Genomic DNA, 7,277 nt, shown 5'->3' with positions numbered 1-7,277 from the left:
TTATATTTTTACTGTAGAAGTTGTATTTTCCATATCCTTCCCACTTTTTCATTTCTTGCTTATCTCTATTTTCACTTGCTATGGAATGAACTGTTAAACTATTATTTCTTTAACATAATTCATCTCGTTCACAAATACTAGGTCTAAAGTATTTTCCTTTCTTGTTGGCAGGTGATTTATTTGTTGAATGTTGTATTCTAGTAGCATATCTAATAGCTTTTCAAATTTGCCTCTTATCTTCTGCACTACTATTACTCTCTTTTTATGTATAAGTACAACCACAATCTCCTATTCGTTCTTTCCATTCTAGAAAGGAAAGTTGAAGTCACCAGATAGGAGAATAGTCCAGTCCTTGTGATTTCTACATATATCATCCAATTTTTTCAATTATTAAGTCAAACTCTTTAGTATTAGGAGGTCTATATATTACTATGTTCATCAATTTTTCAGATTCAAATTCTACCGCTATTAGTTCACATTCTGAGTTACTATATTTCTCATATATTTTTCCTTGTTTTTTGTCTTTCCCATATATTGCGGTTCCCCCTTGATTCCTATTTTTTTCTATCTGATTCTATAAGTTTGGAACCCTTTATTTGATCATCATTCCCAGTCCCCTCTTGGGAATACCAGGTTTCCACTTATAATTTCCATTATATCTATTTTCTTTTCATTTTGGGTTAGTTCTTCTAAGTACTCTATTTTTCTTTTGTTTGAGTTACTCGTAACTAAACCCTGCGCATTCATCACTATGATGGTTTGCGTGTTTTCTCCTTCATTTAATACTGGTAGTAATAAGGATTTTTCCCATGTCTCTTTCCTGGTTTTCTGGTATGTTGTTCTTTTTTTCATTTCCAGAAATTCTGACATTAAAAAATCCAACTTTTTCCATAATATTTGATCTTCCTTCATCATAATTATTCATTTTGTGTCTGAATCTGCAATTTTCTCCGTTTCTGCAATATCCTCTTGCATAATAAATACAGTTATTTATCTCTTGAGTAGAATTTCGGAGCTGATGCTTTGTAATTTTTTGCTGACACCTCTGCATATCTCATTGGTGGTTTGCTTTTCTCTTTTACCTGATATTCTTGATTTCTCTCTTTATTTGTTTCTTTCTTATTTTGGATTTTATTACTTGGTTGGTTATTTATTTGATTATGATTCATGGCTACAGGGTGCATATATTTGCATTTTTGTGCGAACTTACATCCTTTTCCTTCTTTTAGGTTTTTACTATATTTTTGGATGCAGATCTCTGCAATCATCCCCATATCCATCTAAGTATGCACATTTACCATATATTTCATAGTTTTGACATATCTTAGGATGTTTGTAGTAACATCTTTCTCCAAAATCTGCAATTCCCTCTTTTCAAAAGGTTGCAGATTTTGTCTTTCTTGTCTATTTTTTCCTCTTTCCCGTTCATTTATAGATCTGGGTAGAGCCTCTTCGGGATTTGCTCTTCTGTTGTCATATCGTAATTTATTTCTTCGTAGGTATGCTGCTTTAATTGCCTCATATGTAGTATCAATGAGTATCTCGCATCCATACTTTTATCTTGTTCTTTGTTTTCCTTCTTTTTTTTCTGTCATTTCATTTTTGTTTACTTCTCTTCCGTTTTCCTCTTCTTCTTTTTCTTCTTCTTCTTCCTCTTCCTCTTCTTCTTCATCCTCAACTATTTGTACATTCAATCTTGATTTAATAACATTGTCTATCCATGATAGACATGTTGAACAAAAAAATTCTTGTATCTTTTCTCAAATCTTGTATTACCTCAGCACACTGTGGATGGGTCGGAATGTTGCATGCAGCAACATTTTCTGATTAGGTTTTATGGATTAACTATGCTATACAAACCGTACACAGTTTGCATGCTTTTGGCATTCTTTTTCCTAATGCATCAATTAGGATATTCACAAGATTCACCTTATTCATTTTCTTTGTCGGAATATGTTGGTTTATGTATATTTTCTTTATGAGTCTCTTGACCACTTGGATTTTATTTGAAACTTCTTCAATTATTTTCAAGATGTTTTTTCATTAGATTTGTTCCAGTTTGAAGGATTATATCCTTCTAATATATCTATGAATGCTTTTGTATCTTTTTGGTTAGGACTGTTGCTGATTTCATAGATGAGAAATGCCAGTTCCCTTCCTGCTACCTCATCGTATTGCGAATCTGCTAAAACACGCCAAATTACGCCACCTCTTCCCGCAGTTGGAACTTACTGCCATCTTGCTCTGATTTATAGTATTACACTTGATAAACTAACTTAGAAGACGCTTTATCCTACTATTTTCACACTAATCTTATCACCGATAGTTCACGAACACTTCTAGATATTTCTCAAATTCTAGTCGTATGTTAAACTTGTGATATCTGTTGATTTATTGTGACTTCACGCGGTACGTCTCACCAAGCAAGATGGCTACTACGAGAGAGAGAGAGAGAGAGAGAGTAATATTAAAATTTTCAAAATATAAGAAATAAACATAACTTGAGAGAGAGAGAGAGAGAGAGAGAGAGGAGAGAGATAAATGTTCCCATATAAGGAGTAAATAAGCAACAATATTAATGAGAGAGAGAGAGAGAGAGAGAGAGAGAGAGAGAGAGAGAGATAAATGTCCCTATATTAGGAGTAAATAAGTATCAATATTAATGAGAGAGAGAGAGAGAGAGAGAGAGAGAGAGAGAGAGAGAGAGAGAGAGAGAAATGTCCCTATATTAGGAGTAGATAAGCATCAATATTAATGTGAGAGAGGAGAGAGAGAGAGAGAGAGAGAGAGAGAGAGAGAGAGAGAGAGAGAGAAATGTCCCTATATTAGGAGTAAATAAGCATCAACGTTAACGAGAGAGAGAGAGAGAGAGAGAGAGAGAGAGAGAGAGAGAGAGAGAGAGAGAGAGAGAGAGAGAGAGAGAAATGTTCATATATTAGGAGTAAATAAGCATTAACATTAATGAGAGAGAGAGAGAGAGAGAGAGAGAGAGAGAGAGAGAGAGAGAGAGAGAGATACAAACTGATAAGGAAGCCTGTCCAACGGGAGTGTGAAATAAGGAAACAGGACACTTCTCAGACATGAATGTCTGATTAGCAGACCATTCTATATTTCAAACAATCTTTCCACCCCGACCACCAAACTCCTTTCTAAGAAACGCTGCACTTTTCGTCTGTAACTTAACATTAAATTATGGAAATCATTCACAAAATCATACGACGAAAGCATTAAGACTGCACTTTTAAATATAATTTTAATTTTTCACGATATCTTCCGCTTTTTTTTTATTTTTACCAACAATTTCGTTTATTGTAAAAATAGAAAATTATAGACATTATAGACAAGGGCAATTCAAAACAAAACTGTTGAAATTACAATATCATAATAATGACATCTTTATATAGGCTCTGGAAAATAAGTATCTACATTCGACAAATATTTGTAAGCATTAGCTGAAAAAAAATGTATGATCAATCTTGGTAATGTTCTAAACTAGTGGTTCCTGAAATGGGGGTCACCGAAAATTTAAGCAGAGCGTGAATGGTCACAGAGAAATGGTTGGTCGAGAGAGGAAATTGTAAAAATGTATCTTTTACCGCTTCGTTTGTGATATATGGATTTAGGCAGCACTATAGCAAGGTGCGCAAATATTTTGTGTTCGTGTACCTACAATTTTCTGTTTTTCAAATATTCTTCAATCAATTCCTGACGAAATTAATGATATACTGACGCACTCAGTAATTTTTTGGAAAAACAGAAAATGTTTGGCATATTGTAATAAATAATTTCTGGTTTTTAATATTTCTTTAAAAATTTACATTTTTCTTACTTACTAGTAATTACGATTTCTAATTAACATCATACGAATCACTAAAACGAGACGATTAAAGATAACGAAACAAAACTACTATGTAGAAAATGGAAGACTTTCATTCATCTACAGACCCCAGCTCGAGTAACAATGAAAGTTATTAGTGTAACTTACTACCAACATGAAAATTTCTTTGCAGCGTGATTGGGCAGTTTAGGCAAACTTGCGAAAATCTCCAGTTTTTACTACATGAAATGTGCACGGTAACAGAAACAACAATTCTAAAGCTAAGGCAAAATATATATAAAAAATGAATGGGAAGAAAACCTCACTTTTCATTGTCATTTAGGAATGCCACAAAAATAACATTGCATTCGGTATATGAACAACGGAATTTTAATAGCGGCCTATAATTAAGTGAGGAGGTAATCACAGCTGAAGGAGATTACTGTCAAGATTTACTATTCAGTTGAAGAAGAGATGCGAAGGGAAAACTAATTCTTTTACAGTTACTTTACATTATTAATATTATTATTATTTTTACTATATGAAACAAGCCAGAAGGCCCTCAACTAGCGTGGCAAACTTCAACAGTACAAATTTCTCTCATATGTATAAAATCTAGGAAGAATGAAGTAGAAAGGGTGTTTTCAAATACAAATGCACACACATTACACGCCAGGAAACGACACTGGAAATTATATATGTATATATATATATATATATATATATATATATATATATATATATATATATATATATATATATATATATATCGAGCTACAAATGTCCTGTAATATCTAATTCGCTCTACCTCGGAAGTAATATATTTTCACATATGTTTAACCGAAGGGGAATTTTTTGGGCGATAATAGATTTGCCAGCAGATGGGCACGAACCATCGACACCTTCAAATCCAGGACGACAGTGAAGCCCCAACCCACCCCGCCACCGCAAGAAGATATAAGTTTATGCCGCCTCCCACCTCAAATACCTGTCGCACTCAGGTATTCGTAGCTTTGGAGACTGCATCAAACCCCCTCGTCCTCGGTAGCGTTGTAGCGCTTTTGTCCGCACTTAGCCATTATATAAGTCATATCACATTACCGTGATTCATATAGTACATATATCGAGCTACAAATGTCCTTTAATATCTAATTCGCTCTACCTCAGAATTAATATATTTTCATATATATTTAACCGAAGGGGAATTTTTTGGGCGATAATAGATTTGCGAGGTAGAGCGAATTAGATATTAAAGGACATTTGTAGCTCGATATATGTATATGAATCACAGTAATGTGATATGACTTATATAATGGCTATGTGCGGACAAATCACTACAACGCTACCGAGGACGAAGGTTTTTGATGCAGTCTCCAAAACTACGAATATCTGAGTGCAACAGATATTTGAGGTGGGAGGCGGCATAAAATTATATCCTCTTGCGGTGGCGGGGTGGGTTAAGGCTTCACTGTCGTCCTGGATTTGAGGTGTCGATGGTTCGTGCCCGTCTACCGGCAAATCTATTATCACCCAAAAAATTCCCCTTCGATTAAACATATATGAAAATATATTAATTCCGAGGTATAGCGAATTAGATATTAAAGGACATTTGTAGCTCGATATATGTATACGAATCACGGTAATGTGATATGACTCATATTTATATATATATATATATATATATATATATATAATATATATAAATATATATATGTGTATAACTAAATCACGAAAGTTAGGAACGTGATAAATCAATAAATAAATAAAGGTATATGCCACGAGGGAAAATAAACAACGGAGTTGTTTATTTTCCCTCGTGGCATATACCTTTATATTATATATATATATAAAGGTATATATATATATATATATATATATATATATATATATAATGTGTGTGTGGGAGTGTGTGTGTGTGCGTGTATGTGTGTTTGTATGTATGATATGTATGTATACATACATACATATATATATATATATATATATATATATATATATATATATATATATATAGAGAGAGAGAGAGAGAGAGAGAGAGAGAGAGAGAGAGAGAGAGAGAGAGAGAATTTCACTTAACCTTATACAAGGGGCAATACTGCTTCATGTATTTTCAAGTCTTCCAGGTTTATGCCCCTTTCCTCTTTCAGTCGGACTGAAAATCTGTATTAAATACTGATTAAACTCCCGTTCAGTGTGGGGGCAATTTTTGTCCCTTCCATCACCATTTTAATTTCAGTTCTGTCGTGGTTTTTAATGAAGCGTAGGATTCTGGTACCCTGGGTCGTCTTATGATATCGCATACTTTTACATAAAGCGCTGATCGGTGTTAATGACCACTGCAGATACAAAGCCAGATATAAAATAATAATCATTATTCATTTAATATTTTGGCGATAAGACAAAGGTGTCAGGTTAAGGTGAGTGGAAATTCTGAAAAATCTAATTTATTCTTTGCATCGCCTCTGATTTTTCTTTGAAGTTGTATCACAAGCTTCTGACATTATATATTGACAGTTTCTTGTGTAGGCGCTCGAGGTTAGTGATGGTTCATTTTACATCAGATGCAATCTTCTGTCATGCTCTCCAAAATCACCTTCTTCTTCTTCTTTCACCAGGATATCAACCAACATATGCAATACATTTTAGACGCTCGTCTTTGTCGTCAAGCCTAGCAGAGTATTTTATTACGAAATACATACAAGAGCCAGAAAAGCAAGTTTGAGGTGCTCGAAAAACGACTTTTTACCTGTTTTATCCATATGCTGTTAGAAAATAAGACCGAAAGAACACTCGCTGTTAAACCATCTCTCCAGCAAAATAGCCACTTTTTGGCACATAACAAAAAGGCGTTTCTGTAATACAGGGTAAGGCTATCCTTAAGGAAATTTCTCTGTTGAAGGGTTCGGCGAATTCTCTAAAGACCTTCGATAGAATTCGTCCCACGTTCTTCTACAAATCCGTCGTTACCCCGGGGTGTCGTCTTCAGTAACGTCATATCGCCTACCACAATTAATAAGACATAAATGAGTCAAATGAGTTCGCTTGGGTACTTCCCAAAGCAAAGAAACTCAAATAAACAAAAACTTGCGTATACCATGCAACAAAGGCTATGCCCCATCCTCAGTCATAAAAACTTTGGTTATATGAGTGAGCACCCAAAACATGCAACCCACTTTCTCCAATTAAGCATAGCTATTTAAAGGAGGGGATGTGAGGCACCCAGCAACCTGCGAGTGCATGTATAAATTTGCAACGGGAAAAGAGGAGGGTAACCACAGGTATATTTTAGACTTGAACTAGTATCATCTACCGTTTGCTATTCCTAAGTATTAATCTGCCTGTGAGGTGAGAGATTGAATTTATGAAAGAAGCAGGGAAGCCAGAGGAATATTTTAGACTTAAATTAACATCTGTAGTTTCCTCCTGTACGGTATTAATCACCCTATGAGGTAACAGATCC

The sequence above is a fragment of the Macrobrachium nipponense genome, chromosome 3 (assembly GCF_015104395.2).
Source record: "Macrobrachium nipponense isolate FS-2020 chromosome 3, ASM1510439v2, whole genome shotgun sequence".
Classification (NCBI taxonomy): domain Eukaryota; kingdom Metazoa; phylum Arthropoda; class Malacostraca; order Decapoda; family Palaemonidae; genus Macrobrachium; species Macrobrachium nipponense.
This window is presented reverse-complemented; position numbering follows the sequence as displayed.